Source organism: Macaca mulatta, chromosome 15 (assembly GCF_049350105.2).
Source record: "Macaca mulatta isolate MMU2019108-1 chromosome 15, T2T-MMU8v2.0, whole genome shotgun sequence".
Lineage (NCBI taxonomy): Eukaryota > Metazoa > Chordata > Mammalia > Primates > Cercopithecidae > Macaca > Macaca mulatta.
The window spans coordinates 114,134,620-114,149,295 of record NC_133420.1 but is presented as its reverse complement, the minus strand read 5'-3'; the positions used below and the strand labels follow the sequence as shown (position 1 = coordinate 114,149,295).

Here is a 14,676-nt window from a genome sequence, read left to right as displayed (position 1 = left end):
AGCCTGGGCGACAGAGCGAGACTCCGTCTCAAAAAAAAAAAAAAAAAAAAAAAAAGAAATACATTTAATCTAGTATTTTACACACTTATTTGACCGTGGGTCTCTTTCTTATGTAAAACAACATTTATTATCCCAAAGGATATACTGTGGTCTGCTAACTTGGTCCTAACCTTCTCAGCCCCTTCCCCTCCTTTCAGCAATAATTCATGATTCGGAAGTTTGAATTGGAGGAAGTGCATTCTATGCGAATATAGAAAAAGCTGCTCTTACTATATGCTGCTAAAATAGAGATCATAAGCTGACAGAATGGACTCTCTGTGGTAACAAGATACCAAATTATAAACAAGACCGAAGGCGGTGGTAGACAAGGGTTAAGTCCTACAGCCCCTACAGTTAAAGAATAAACTATGTTCTAACTGCCTCAAGGTTTTTCTTTTTCTCTACCAGCAAAACAAGCATCGGTCTCCAGATAAGCAATATTGAAACAATTGCAGCTCACCAACCACCAGACACTGACTAACTGACCTCCTGCTCCACAAGGCATATTACAGCTCTTGACTGGACAAGAGACTGATTTCAGTAACTTTCTTCTAAGAGACCACAAGCCGGTTCTGGCTGATTTATAGAGGCTGAGCATTGATTACTTTCATGTCCCTGCTTCACCTTTTGATGTGTGTGGTCTAAATTTTACTGTATCTTAATGTTGTCTCCACCCCAAAGTAAACATGGGTTTTATGTTACATACATGTTCATTCTGTTTATATATGTTGACTCACAAATATTCGTAAGATTCTCCTATAACCTACTGAATATGCATGTATACCTAATTTCCTTGGACATAAATCTCAGCCTCTCCCTTTTTTCCTCTGAAGTGCCTGCTATTGTTCTCTGCCAGAGGCTAGCTTCCCCCTGTCAGGATGGCCACCCTGCAAGCTGCAACTTCTTGTAAGAAATAAAGTCTCCTCTCCAAATTTAAGATTGACAATGCCTATATATGAAATAATAGAAGTCAGACCTATACACAGGTTATCAAAATAAGGCATAGTAAATGCATAAGGTATTAGAGACCCATAGATTATCCCACTCTGTTGAGCTGAGCGTCCCGTAAACCTCTAAGAGAGGCTATGCAGATATGACAGGTCCTGATTTTATAGCCATTGAAGCTGTGGCGATCCCCATTAGTGCAGAAGCGAGTCCTGTCTCACCATCACGCTGCCTTCTGATGGTGGTCAGGTGAGGCTCATAGTTATCCAGGGTGCTGCCAAGGCTAGAGCTTGATGCATCAATCCTGAAGTCCCACCTGATTGCCCAATAAAAGATAAATCTCAGGGGGCTGAGAAACGTGCCCTTCAGTTCACGTGGATTATCCTCAAGGGGAACATTATTGCTTTACAAGCTTGGATTCTTTGTTCTGAACCCTAACTGTAAACCAGGAATTGGGGCTGAGAGCTTCTTCCACGCACAGCCCTAGGCTCGGCTCTGCATCCAAGCTCCGCTTTCTAGAAGTGCTTATATTATTAACCAGGCTGCAGCCGGAATTCGCTAGAAACCACAATGTGGGCTACTGCTTTGCGGAAGGAAGAGGAGCGAAGGACGAGGCTGCCCCCTAGTGGGAAAGCCACAAGAAGCAGCGACGCTTCCAATCAGCTCACACCTTGAAGTATTGCAAGGAGATGAATGGGCTCCGCATTTCCAGCTTCAGGGACTCCATTTCAGAGCCGCTGGGGAGGATATTGGGGTGCAGATTCTTTTACCATTACGGAGTGGTGGTATGGCGTTGAGAAATAAGAATAGGCGAACATCTTATCTACCAACGTCTAGCCTCTATAAACAGCCCCTGGTTAAATCCAGATTCCGGGTCCTGGTTGGGAGATTTTGATTTAGCAGGGCAGGAATGGGAAACAAGGGAGGGTTTGGGTTTTAAATCAGCGTGATTCTGATCATCTCGCAAATTTGAATATTCTGCGCTGGGAGGCGACTTTCTGTTTCACTTTCCCAGACCCGGGTCAGGGGCCAAGCCCTTGCAAGTCGAGAGACCCAGGACTTGCTCTCTTCCCTCTGCGTTCGCGCAGCCTCCAGCTGCATCTCCGGCGTCGCGAGGGTAGCCAGACCCAGCCAGCCTCCCCGGGATCCGCCCACCAGCCGCGGTTTCCATGGCGACCCGATGGCGCCGCGTTCCGCAGCCTTAGGGCGGGGCAAGGGGCGGAGACCTATCTCTCTCTCCAGGCGCTCAGCGCCCGACATGCAAGTGGGAAGGGGATTCTCGTCCAGGACGGTGAGGCTAAGAAGTAACGTTTCTTCTTCTTATTGTTATTATTTATTACTTTGAGGACTTCTTGCGCCTATTTTAAAAAATAAACTTTAAGTGTTTCTTTATTGTTTTTGTTTGTTCGGTGGGGAGAATATATGTGACATATTTTTCTAGGATTTGTCTCTTAACATTTTCTCTTCAGATTCAAATACTTCGGACAGACTCACCGACTGCCCGGCTGAGAGAATCTGTGAGGTCTACCTGCCTAGCAGTTTGCCTTTGCACGGTCCTCCCGTGAGGAGTGAGAACACACAGGTATGTGACTTCGGTAACTGTCCACGCTGGGGTAGTTCCCAGGCCGTCGACTTTCTGTCCCTTTCTTGACTGTCCAGTCTCACCTTTCTCTCCAAGGACTGCTGCTTCAGCGGAATCCAGATGTGGGAGGCCAGGTTCTCAGGTGGCCTAGTGGGAATGCAAGGGCTGTGCTCTCAGAAGCATCTGGGGGTGAGCTTGCCACACAGAAGCAGAAAAAACTGTTTCAATCAACTTTCTTTATGAGAGAGACACACCTGGCTGGAGGTGCTGGTTTTTCTACTTGACAACCCTGAGGCCTGGGCATACCTCAAAGGTGCTTCAGGTAGCTTGGTCAGCATGTTTCAGCTAGTCAGGTCCTGCCCCCGCGGTCTGTGGGCTTTTAGTTTTGGAGTGGGTATAATGGATTCCTAGGATCCTGGATGACCTCACATTCAGGGTGCTTTCTTGAGGGCAGTTTGGCTGTTCAAGCTGGCTGGAGGCCAAATGGAAATCTGGACATCTCAGGAAACTGGTTGATATGCTGGGTTAGTGAGGATGAGGGAGGGGGGTGTTGCTTTACTTTTCACACTCACCCAAAGAGTTACCATCTATTACCATCTCCATTTTGTAGAAGAGGAAAGGGAGGCACAGAGAATTTCAGAAACTCCCAGGATCTGGCTTCCACGCTCACACTCAGTACTTTGAATTTAGCTTAATTATCTTTTTCCCTAAATGGAGTGTTTATTCATGCTACCTTTTGCCCACTCCTATTAATCTAGCCAAATTCATTCACTCATTTATCAGTGAGCTCTTTCATTTCTGACCCCTCCCCTGTGACTGTAGTTCCACGGGACCAGAGACAACCACATGTGTTTTATGAAGTTATGTATCTGGCATGCAATTAGGCTCCAAGGAAAGTTTGATGAGTGGATAAAGAGCAAAGAGAGTGAGTGCCTCAGAGTTTTTGCATTTATTGGATAAATTAGGAGGAGAAGGAAACATAAGTGACATTTATAATTACCTTTTCTGGACCAGGCACCTAAGATATTTTATCCCCCTTTATTCCTGTACCATGAGATAGGAAAAGTTTAAGACCCACTTTGCCACCCCCCCCCACTCTGTTTTTATGAATGAGGAAACCGAATGTATTAGTCCGTTCTCACGCTGCCGATAAAGACATACCTGAGACTGGGTAATTTATAAAGAAAAAGAGGTTTAGTGGACTCACAGTACCACATGGATGGGGAGGCCTCACAATCATGGCGGAAGGTGAAGGAGGAGCAAAGGCATGTCTTACATGGTAGCAGGCAATTTAGTGTGTGCAAGGGAACTGGCCTTTATAAAACCATCAAATGTTGAGAGACTTATTAACTACCACGAGAACAGTATGGGGGAAACTGCCCCCATGATTCAGTTACCTCCCACTGGGTCCCTCCCATGACATGTGGGGATTATGGGAGCTATAATTCAAGATGATTTTTGGGTGGGGACAAAGCCAAACCATATCATTCTGTCCCTGGCTTCTCCCAAGTTTCATGTCCTCACATTCTGAAACCAATCATGCCTTCCCAGCAGTCCTGCAAAGTCTTAATTCATTTCAGCATTAACTCAAAAGTCCACAGTCTCATCTGAGACAAGGCAATTCACTTCCACCAATGAGCCTGTAAAATCACAAGCAAGTTAGTTAATTTCTAGATACAATGGGGGTAAAGGCATTGGATAAATACACCCTTTCCAAATGAGAGAAACTGGCCAAAACAAAGGGACTTATAGGCCCCATGTAAGTCTGAAATCCAATAGGGCAGTCACTAAACCTTAAAGTTCCAAAATGATCTCCTTTGACTTTATGCCTCACATCCAGGTCATGCTGATGCAAGAGGTGGGCTCCCACAACCTTGGACAGCTCTGCTTGTGTGGCTTTGCGGGGTACAGACCCCCTCCCAGCTGCTTTCACAGCTGGTGTTGAGTGTCTGCAGCATTTGGTGCATGGTGTAAGCTGTTAGTAGATCTACCATTCTGGGGTCTGGAGAATGACTGCCCTATTGGATTTCAGTGGTTCCCAAACCTCAGTTCTTGGCTTTTGTGTACCCATAGGCTCAATACCACATGGAAGCTGCCAAGGATTGGGGCCTGCATCCTTTGAAGCCATAGCCCAAGCTGTACCTTGGTCCCTTTTAGCCATGGCTGGAGCAGCTGGGACACAGGGCATCAAGTCCCTGGGCTACACATAGCAAAGGGGCCTGGGACCTGGCTCAGGAAACCATTTTTTCCTCCTATGTCTCTGGGCCTGTGATGGGAGGGACTTCCACAAAGCTCTGTGACATGCCCTGGAGACATTTTCCCCATTGTCTTGGTGATTAACATTTGGCTCCTTGTTACTTATGCAAATTTCTGCAGCCAGCTTTAATTTCCGCTCAGAAAATGGGGTTTTCTTTTCCATCACATTGCCAGGCTGCAAATTTTCTGAACTTTTATGCTCTGCTTCCTCTGGAACACTTTGCTGCTTAGCATATTCTTCCACCAGATGCCCCAAATCATCTCTCTCAAGTTCAAAGTTCCACAGATCCCTGGGGCAGGGGCAAAATGCTGCCAATCTCTTTGCATAGCAGGAGTGACCTTTACTCCAGTTCCCAACAAGTTCCTTATCTCCATCTGAGACCACCTTAGCCCGGACTTTATTGTCTATATCACTATCAGCATTTTGGTCAAAGCCATTCATTAAGTCTCTAGGAAGTTCCAAACTTTCCCACATCTTCCTGTCTTCTGAGCCCTCCAAGTCTCTAGGAAGTTCCAAACTTTCCCATATTTTCCTGTCTTCTTCTGAACTCTTCAAATGATTCCTAGCTCTGCCTGTTACCCACTTCCAAATTTGCTTCCACATTTTCAGGTATCTTTACAGCAGCACCCCACTCTGCAGTACCAATTTACTGTATTAGTCTGTTCTCACACTGCTAGTAAACACATACCTGAGACTCGGTAATTCACAAAGAAAAAGAGGTTTAACAGTTTTGAAATGGGAGAGTTCCCTGATCCCCTTAGGCTGTGTGACAGGAGTGTGGCTTGCCCCTGACAGAAGGGGGAGCATGCAGACAGGCAGGAGCTGGGGGAGCACTATAGGCTCCAGCCCTGCGGTAGTGTCTAGTGTCTAGGGGTGGGTGCCTGTGGCCACAGTGTTACGAAGCTCTCTTAGCCTTGCCATCCAGAGATGGCTTGAATGTTAACCAGTTCAATGAACCCTCTGCCTTTTTGCAAGGGTAGAGGTGCAGTGTGACAGCTTTCTATATCCTGAGCTCTTGCCCAGCATCCCAGAAGAATCGGGTCACACATGGGCTTGAAGGATGAATGCGAAGTTTTATTGAGTGGTGGAGGTGGCTTTCAGTGGGATGGATTGGGAGCTGGAAGGAGGGGATGGAATGGGAAGATGATCTTGCCCTGGAGTTGGGCTGTCCAGTGGCCTAACTCCTCTCCAACCACCCCCAGCCCAACTCCTCTTGGTGTTCAGACGTTCCTCCTCTTCTCTTTTTCTCTGCCACATCGTTTGCTGTCTGTCTGCTTGTCTCATCTCTTTGTCTGCTTGTCTGCTCTGGATCCTGGGGTTCAGGGTTTATATGGGTACAGGATAGGGAGCATCGTGGTCCAAAAAGTAACTTTTTGGGTGCAAAAACAGAAACACCTATCCTCGTTTAGGGCCATGGGTCTTTAGGCTTGAGAGTGGGAACTTTGCCAGGGAACTGCCCTCTTCTACTCAGTGTTTCCCTGTCTACTGTCTGTATCAGTTCCACATGGCTAGGGAGGCCTCACAATCATGGTGGAAGGTGAAGGAGGAGCAAAGCTATGTCTTACATGGCAGCAGGCAAGAGAGTGTGTGCAGGGGAACTGCCCTTTGTAAAACCATCAGATCTTTGAGACTTATTCACTATCAGGAGAACAGCATGGGAAAACCCACCACCATGATTCAATTACCTCCCACAGCGTCCCTTCGATGACACCTGGGGATTATTGGAGCTACAATTCAAGATGAGATTTGGGTGGGGACCCAGCCAAACCGTATAACTGAGGTTGAGTCATTTACCTAAAGGGATATTGATAGCTCATGGTAGACCTGGGATTTAAACCCAAGATTATTTGCCTGACTCTAGAATCCACACATATTCTTTAAATTTTTTAAAAAGTTAATTAATATTTATTTATTTATTTTTTGAGACAGAGTCTTGCTCTGTCGCCCAGGCTGGCGTGCAGTGGCATGATCTTGGCTCACTGTAACCTCCACCTCCAGTGTTTTAAGAGATTCTCGTGCCTCAGCCTCTTGAGTAGCTGAGATTACAGATGCACACCACCATGCCTGGCTAATTTTTGTATTTTTAGTTGAGATGGGGTTTCACCATGTTGGCCAGGCTGGTCTCGAACTCAGGTGATCAACCTGCCTTGGCCTCCCAAAGTGCTGGGTTGCAGGTGTGAACCACTGTGCCTAATTTAATTAATTAATATTTAAAGATGAGGTATCACTGTGTTGTTCAGACTGTAGTGCAGAGGCTTTTCACAGGTGCAGTCATGGCTTACTACAGTCTTGAACTCCTGGGCTCAAGTGATCCTCCCACCTCAGCCTCTCAAATAGCTGGGATTACAGGCACATGCCACTGTGCCTGGCAGAATCCATATATTTTTAATATATGGATTAAAGCTCTACCTGCTAGAGCTTCCAGAATGATGAAGTAGTGTCCAAGGGGAAGGTAGAATTTTTTTTTCCTGAGTGAAAAGTTAAAAATGAAAATTTGATTCTTTAGATCAAATTAGATTGATTCTTTAGCTAGTCAACAAGAGTGTGTTGAGGTTCCATCATATACTGGGCATGAGAGGAGAGATAAAATATATGTAAAACAACAAAGTACTGAGGCTGGAGAAGAGAGTTCTTTATTTAGAGGAGACTGTTCTCTCACCTGGGTCCTGGCTTAGAGAATCCCGAAGCTTTGGCCTTAAAGTAGGGGCGGAGAAAATGAGGAGAGTTTTATCCATCAGCTACTTCCATTATAGACTTGCCTGAGATGGAATTGCAGGTTATTTTGTTTTGTTATTTTAAATGAGACAGATGTTGTATAAGCACCAGAAATAGAACAATGGTGTCTGTTAGATTTGAGGAGGGAAGGTCTTGTTTTGCAATATGTAGTGTTATTTCATTTTATTTATTTATTTTTATCTTTTTTTTTTTCAGATGAGGTCTCGCTCTGTTGCCCAGGCTGGAGTGCAGTGGTGCAATCTCGGCTCACTGCAACCTCTGCCTCTAGGGTTCAAGTGATTCTCCAGCTTCAGCCTCCCAAGTAGCTGGGACTACAGGCACACACCTGGCTAGTTTTTGTATTTTTAGTAGAGATGGGGTTTCACCATGTTGGCCAGGCTGGTATTGAATTCCTGACCTCAAGTGATCTACCTGCTTTGGCCTCCAAAAGTGCTAAGATTACAGATGTGAACCACTGTGCCTAGCTTTTTTTTTTTTTTTTTTTTTTTTTTTTTTAATGTCTGCATTGTGCATTGTTTCCCAGTTTGTTGTACTAAAAGAAGAAACTATTTTGTGTTCTAATAATTTACGGCTGTGCAGGTAGTTTGGCTTTTGATAAAAGACAACCTCTTGTTTCCAGTTTGTAACTGATGTATCATTCTCCTTGTTTCCCCTGCCCGTAATTTAATGTGGTTACACTTCTGTTTTCTTTCCTTAAATTCACTTGCTGCTTTTCTCCCCACTCTCTCTCTCAATGTCAGCAGTTTTGCGTGAACCATTCCCTTTGCCTCTCCCTTGACTTCTACTCTGCCTGCTACATCTTTGGGGATTACAGCCCACTAAGCAGTCCCGTTGGCCATTCTGGAGAAAGCAAGCATCTTTTTCATGCCTGTAGGTGGCATGTACCCTGTGTACATGTGACTGCACCCTGTGGAGGAGCTGGGAGGCAAAGTTTATTTCTTGAAAGTTTTCAGTGTCTTGCAAGGAACAGCTGTGGCCACGGTGAAGCACAGAGGTCCAAAGAGAAATTCTGTCATTCAAGAAGGAATGAAATAAAAGCTTATTAAGCTACTATCTGTTTATCTGTATACACCGACACTGTCAGTTGTATACCATGCTCTTAAGTAATTACAAACCATAATTGTAAAACTTTTTTTTTTTTCTGTATGGCTTCCGATATTTTCTTTTCCGTGGGCAGACCAGTTTATTTGTATTTGAATTGATGGCTTATCAATTTGGGTTCTAAAAACACAACTTGAGCTATACATTGCTTATGACAATGCAGAGCCAGCTAAATAATTAAAAGTGAGAGGTAATATATCCAAGAGTTAAGAAAAGCAAGACCTCTGAAACCAGTAGGCTTGGGCTGAAATTCCGGCTTTTCCATCTATAGCTATGTGACCTTGGGCAAGTTACTTAACCTATCTGTGCTTCTGTTTTCAGAGCGTTAAGTGCTATGTGTTAACAGCTACTGTTATTATTGTTGTTGTTATTATTATTACACATTTTTCATATATCTCACTGGACCCTGATTTTATATACATATATACGTACATATAAATATATGTACACACACACACACATGCATACACCCACACACTAAGGTTTTTTTTTTTTTTCAATTTAAGTACTAGTTTTTGGGTTTCTGAGGTCCTAAGTATACAGTGATACTAATTATACATTGGTACAATTTCCTGACAGTGGGTCTTCATGCTGTTATTGTTTACAGTGAGAAAGCTGTGGAAAGAGCGCTGGGCTTCCAAAAGCCACGGGTTCCTTTATAAGTTGGCCACTTACTTCTTGTGGGCATAGCTATGGTCCTACTCTCTGGAGCTGAGTGTCCATCTCTAATAAGTGACAGGCACAAGTGGCCTAGACAATAGCTAAATCATCTTTACTCCACTGTGGCCTTCATGACACCCTTATCTGCATCATGATAAAAAATAAGGTTAATGCAAGGCAATGTGCAATGTAATGAGAAAAGGGGAAAAAGTTGAGACCATGAATGGTCTTCAGACTAATTTCCACAGTCCCAGTATCTCGCTCCTTGAATTCGCTCATCTGTTTAGTGTTATTTAGTCCAGTCTACTGAGATTATTGATTGGGGCCAGCCTAGATGAAATGTTCTTGACTTCAAAGAAGAGCTGAAGCATAAAGAGGCTTCTCATTCTTTGGCTTTGCTGGAGTGTGAAAACCAGACCCTTTGGGAGTTCACGTTGTTGGTGAGAACAACCAGTTCAATATCCCAGCAGAATCATAGCTACCTTCAGTTATGGAGTCGGGCTGACTTCATGTTTGTTGATCAGTTATTTATGAAGCACGTTCTATGTGGTTAAAAGTGTTATTGGTGCTCTAAAAATATAAAAGAAAAAAACCCCATAACCTACTGTATGTGCCCTAAATCAGAGAGACTAGATGTGGCTACCTTAGAAATTAGATACATCATTAAGTCAAGGAAAGACTGAGGATCTGTCCAGATTGAAGGAGACTAAAGAGGCATGGCAACTAAATGCAGTGTGTGAATTGGAACTGAATCCTTTCCTAGAAAGGACATTACTGGAACAATTGGTGAATATTGAATGGAGTATGAGGATAAGATGGTCATAATGTATCAATGTTACTTTCCTGGTTTTGCTGGCTGCATTGTAGAGTATGAAAGATAAAGTCCTTGTTTGTAGAAAATCTACACTAAATTTTTCAGGGATGATGGACTATTAGGTTGGCAGCTTACTCTCAAGGGGATAAAATGACTTTTTACTTCGGGTGACTGACCAGCCTTGTCTGTCCAGGATAGTCTCAGTTTCAGCACTGATGGCCATGTGTCATGGAAATCCCTCAGTTCCAGGCAAACAGGGATGGTTAGTTACCCTATTTATACTATAAATAAGGTTTCAAAATGTTTCAAAATAAATATCTTTGTAAAACATTAGATAACTCAAGAAATGAAAATGAAAATTCTAATGACCAATAATAAGCATGAATAAAGAAGCAATACATGATAGTTTCTTTTTTTTTTTTTTTTTTTTTTGAGACGGAGTCTCGCTGTGTCGCCCAGGCTGGAGTGCAGTGGCCGGATCTCAGCTCACTGCAAGCTCTGCCTCCTGGGTTTTTACGCCATTCTCCTGCCTCAGCCTCCCGAGTAGCCGGGACTACAGGCGCCCGCCACCTCGCCCGGCTAGTTTTTTGTATTTTTTAGTAGAGACGGGGTTTCACCGTGTTAGCCAGGATGGTCTCGAACTCCTGATCTCGTGATCCGCCCGTCTCGGCCTCCCAAAGTGCTGGGATTACAGGCTTGAGCCACCGCGCCCGGCCAATACATGATAGTTTCTAAGCAATGTACAGACACTAAGTGGTATCGTTGGTAGACGGTGTCATTCATGGTGAGCTAGAATGGTCAGATATGGTAGATGATACTACACGAGGGATTGCAGGTGTGCTGCCAGTCTGAGGATGTCCCACTACTGTGGTGCAATGTAGACAGGGCTCTTATCATACGTGACCTTGCTGTTCTCAACCAGGCTGACCTTGAAGAAGTCACTTCATCATTCTAAGCCTCAGTCCCCTCATCTGCAAAGTAAGAATATTGTATAGAAGATTTCAAATGCTTTTTCGTGGCAGTTGAATCCTTTCCTTAAAGGAAGTCTTGCCATTTAAAATGTACTAAAATTGCTCTAGTTGAAGTGCATGAGGGGTTTCAAATCCTGCAGTTCCCTTGGCCCCTTCTAAGCCCCTTCTGTCATGGTCTCTGATTTTCCTTGCAAATGTGGAGCTCTGCAGAATGCGTTGCGAAAGCCACTGGGCTAGAAAGGATTTCTTTGTCATTTATAATCACTCCTTTGCCTTCTAAGATAGATGGCTCCTTTTTCTCCTGGAAAATTCCATGATACAAATATCTGTTACTTCCAGAACAGACATGATACCTTCAGAAATTATTTGTCAAAGTTCTTAAATACATGTTTCAGAGAAAGTGTCTGTTTAGTGTTATTTAGTATCAGCATTATGTGTATAAGATTATAACGTCTTGTCATTTAGCAACACCTAAACATGCGTTTATTTATGAGATTGATTTGCTATTGGGCAGAGACAAATGCAGCCTAAGAACACTAAACAGGGGTCAGGGAAGGGGGAGAGTACAGGCTAAGTCCAGGCCAACATGGACCATGACTTTTTAAATATAAGGTCATGGTTTCATCCTGAAATTTTTTCTCCAAAAGTGACATGACAGTCATTATACTTTTTGTCATTATACTTTTAGTATAAGGGTTAAGAAAATACATAATGTCAAAAGGCTTCTCTGAGTTCAGATGTCATTTGCATGTGAATATGTATCTCATGAATTGCAGTGTTATTTGTTTATTATTCAGGCATTTTTTTAGCTCACATAAGGATTCTCCAATGACTTGCAGCAACTGTGACTCGCTCCATCCCCGGGGGTCAGCAGCTCTTGGCCTGGGCCAGTTTCTTCTGGCCAAATTCGCTCATCTGGAAGCCTTCACACATGCTGTTGCTTCTTCCTGAAACCGCATGTTTTTAAAAAACGTCTCTTTTTTAAAAATTTGCAGATGAATCCATTACCTCCCATACAGACTGGACATTCTCCACGGAATGAAGCAGACATGCCTCAATCCCATGGCCTAAAGCTCTTGCGAGCCAAGTGTGTAACTTACTATGAAAGCATTGGGATCCTCGAGGGTGATTCTTCCAGAAATGGCAGCCAATCAGTGTTGAAGGCTTCCCAAGACACCCAAGTGAACCCCACAGAACATCAGACCTTCAGGCTGAGGAGCCCTCAGGCATTACCTCATTATTTAGCAAATGGAAGGAAACCTCCACTCCTTGAAGTGTCCGAAGTGACTCCCGGAGAAGCAGAGCAATACTGGGACCAGAGAGCCCAGTGGGGGCCCAAGAGGAATTGCTGCCCGACTGAATGGCATCTCCATATGGTGGCTGATGCCTTGGTTCCTGGGACACAGAAGCTGAGTCATATTATAAATTGGGCCCAGAAATTCTTGTCCAGCTCTCCTGAAGAGCACAAGTTGAAAAGTCCCAAAACTGCTATAGGACTCCCTTGGTCTAACTTTTGCCAAAGTTCGAATGCTCTAGGAAATAAGAAAAAGGGTTATCTGAGATCATCTGATTCTCCCCCTCTGCTCAGAGACCAGTCTGGTACCCAAAAGCATATTCCTAGTTTCCCTTTAAGCTCCCAGAATAACTTGTCAGAAATCGCCTTGTCTTTGGAATTTTCAAATTCCTTCCTGAAGGATTTTCCTGGCTATCAGTCTTGTGGGTGGCAAGAAACTACAGTTAGGAATGAGAGGGAGGGAGGAGCTGCCATGCCCCCTGCTAAAAGTCTTAAGCAGGAAGATTCTGCTCAGCAAAAATATGACAGAGCAGGAAATAGACATATCAGAACCCAGTGAGGATGAGACGTTTCCTGAGAGGTCGGGGTTCAGCCACAACTCAGATATACTTATGTAGATAGTAAGGTTTTAGAGGAGACTGGGCAGAGCCCACCAAGAAATGGTTACTTCTGGAATCCACTGACAGACATCTCAGAGGAGGAACTTTTAGATGAACCTGGGAGAGGGAAGGGAACTCTCAGAAGGGGTGTTGTAGGCAGGAAATGCAGAGTTTCCAGGAATTTCCTTATCTCCCACAAGGGGTAGCACACTGGTGCCAGAAATCACTGTGCTGGAAGGTAGCGTTTCCTCTCCTGGAGACACACCCCTGGGGGAGGATGTCAGGGTGGAGTTCAGAGTAAAGCCTGCAGGGATGCCCAAGGGTGCTATAGCAGTATGTCAGGTTGACAACTGCAGAGGTGATGACCCCATTCAGAGGCTGTCTGAGGGTCAACAGACAGCCCCATGCGACAGCTCCAATGGATGGAGAAAGGAATCGGACAACACAGTGTTCACTTTAAGCTCCCCCCAGATCGATACTAATAAAAATGAATGGAGACATGCCACTACAAGGACAGAAGGAGAGACCGATGGGGAGAGTACCAAGAGGCGGTCAGAGCAGTTGTGTGCAGAGTTCTGTTAAAAGCAGCCCTTGGCCAGGTGCGGTGGCTGACGCCTGTAATCCCAACACTTTGGGCGGCTGAACTGAGACGGGTGGATCATGAGGTCAGAAGTTCAAGACCAACCTTGCCAACATGGCGAAATCCCATCCCTACTAAAAATAGAAAAATTAGCCAAGTGTGGTGACTCATGCCTGTAATCCTAGCTACTCGGGAGGCTGAGGTAGGAGAATTGCTTGAAGCTGAGAGGCAGAGGTTGCAGTGAGCTGAGATTGCGCCACTGCACTCCAGCCTGGGCTACAGAGAGGGACTCCGTCTCAAAAAAAAAAAAAAAAAAAAAAAGCAGCCCTCCTGAGATAACTCTGAGGCAGTTTGATCTAGCACATCCTGAAAGTTATCGGGGCCCTCAAGTTGCCACCCTCTCGTTGAATATGTTGGAGGGCTCCCTGGAGAATGTGGCCTTTCATGTACATTCAGGTTCTGGTACCTTCCATGAACCCACTGCAGATGGCACATGGTATATGCAGGGCAGCACCTGGTTTCACCAGTTCCAACCACCTGGGATGGACAGAAGATTAGTGCAGACCCCCTGAGTGGAGACCCAAGGAAATAACTCAAGAGTAAAAGGAAAAGCCGCTGCCTTCAATTTATCCCACTTCCAGGGACTTTTTCACAACTGGTGTGAAGGGATCCTTGCCATTCCAGGATGTCCGTGATAGCCTCTCTTGGAGTAATGACCCATCACATAAACCAGAGCATGGAGTCGGTGTACTGGAGACATATTTCTGCTATTTGCATGTGTGGAACAATATCAGGGGTCTCTTTTCAGAAGAGGGAAACTCCTCTTTACCTTTCCAGGGGCCTGGACTGAATCAGAGTCAGTTATTGTATCTCCAGGAGGGAAAGGCAGGTCTGAAGGGGCCGGCATAGAAGGGAAGACGCAACAGTGGAGAGATGGAAGCAGGAGCAAGGCAGCCATGGAAGGTGAGGGGAGTGTCCACCCCCAAGGAGGAGGCTGGGCCAAAGAGGCAGCTCTGGAGGTGAACAGCTTCTGGAAGCCTGAAGGCTACTATGGTATGAAATGAGAGTTGGGCAAAAAAGTCTCATGAGCAGCAATTT

At 44.8% G+C, this 14,676-nt stretch overlaps 1 long non-coding RNA gene across 1 annotated transcript; it reads left to right on the top strand.

Moving 5' to 3' along the window:
* The first annotated feature begins 2,212 nt into the window (after positions 1-2,212).
* Positions 2,213-8,662, top strand: LOC114672648 (uncharacterized). The gene is made up of 3 exons (XR_013404901.1): positions 2,213-2,275; positions 2,454-2,566; positions 7,755-8,662. It is a non-coding gene; the product is annotated as an uncharacterized LOC114672648 (long non-coding RNA).
* The last annotated feature ends 6,014 nt before the right edge of the window (positions 8,663-14,676 follow it).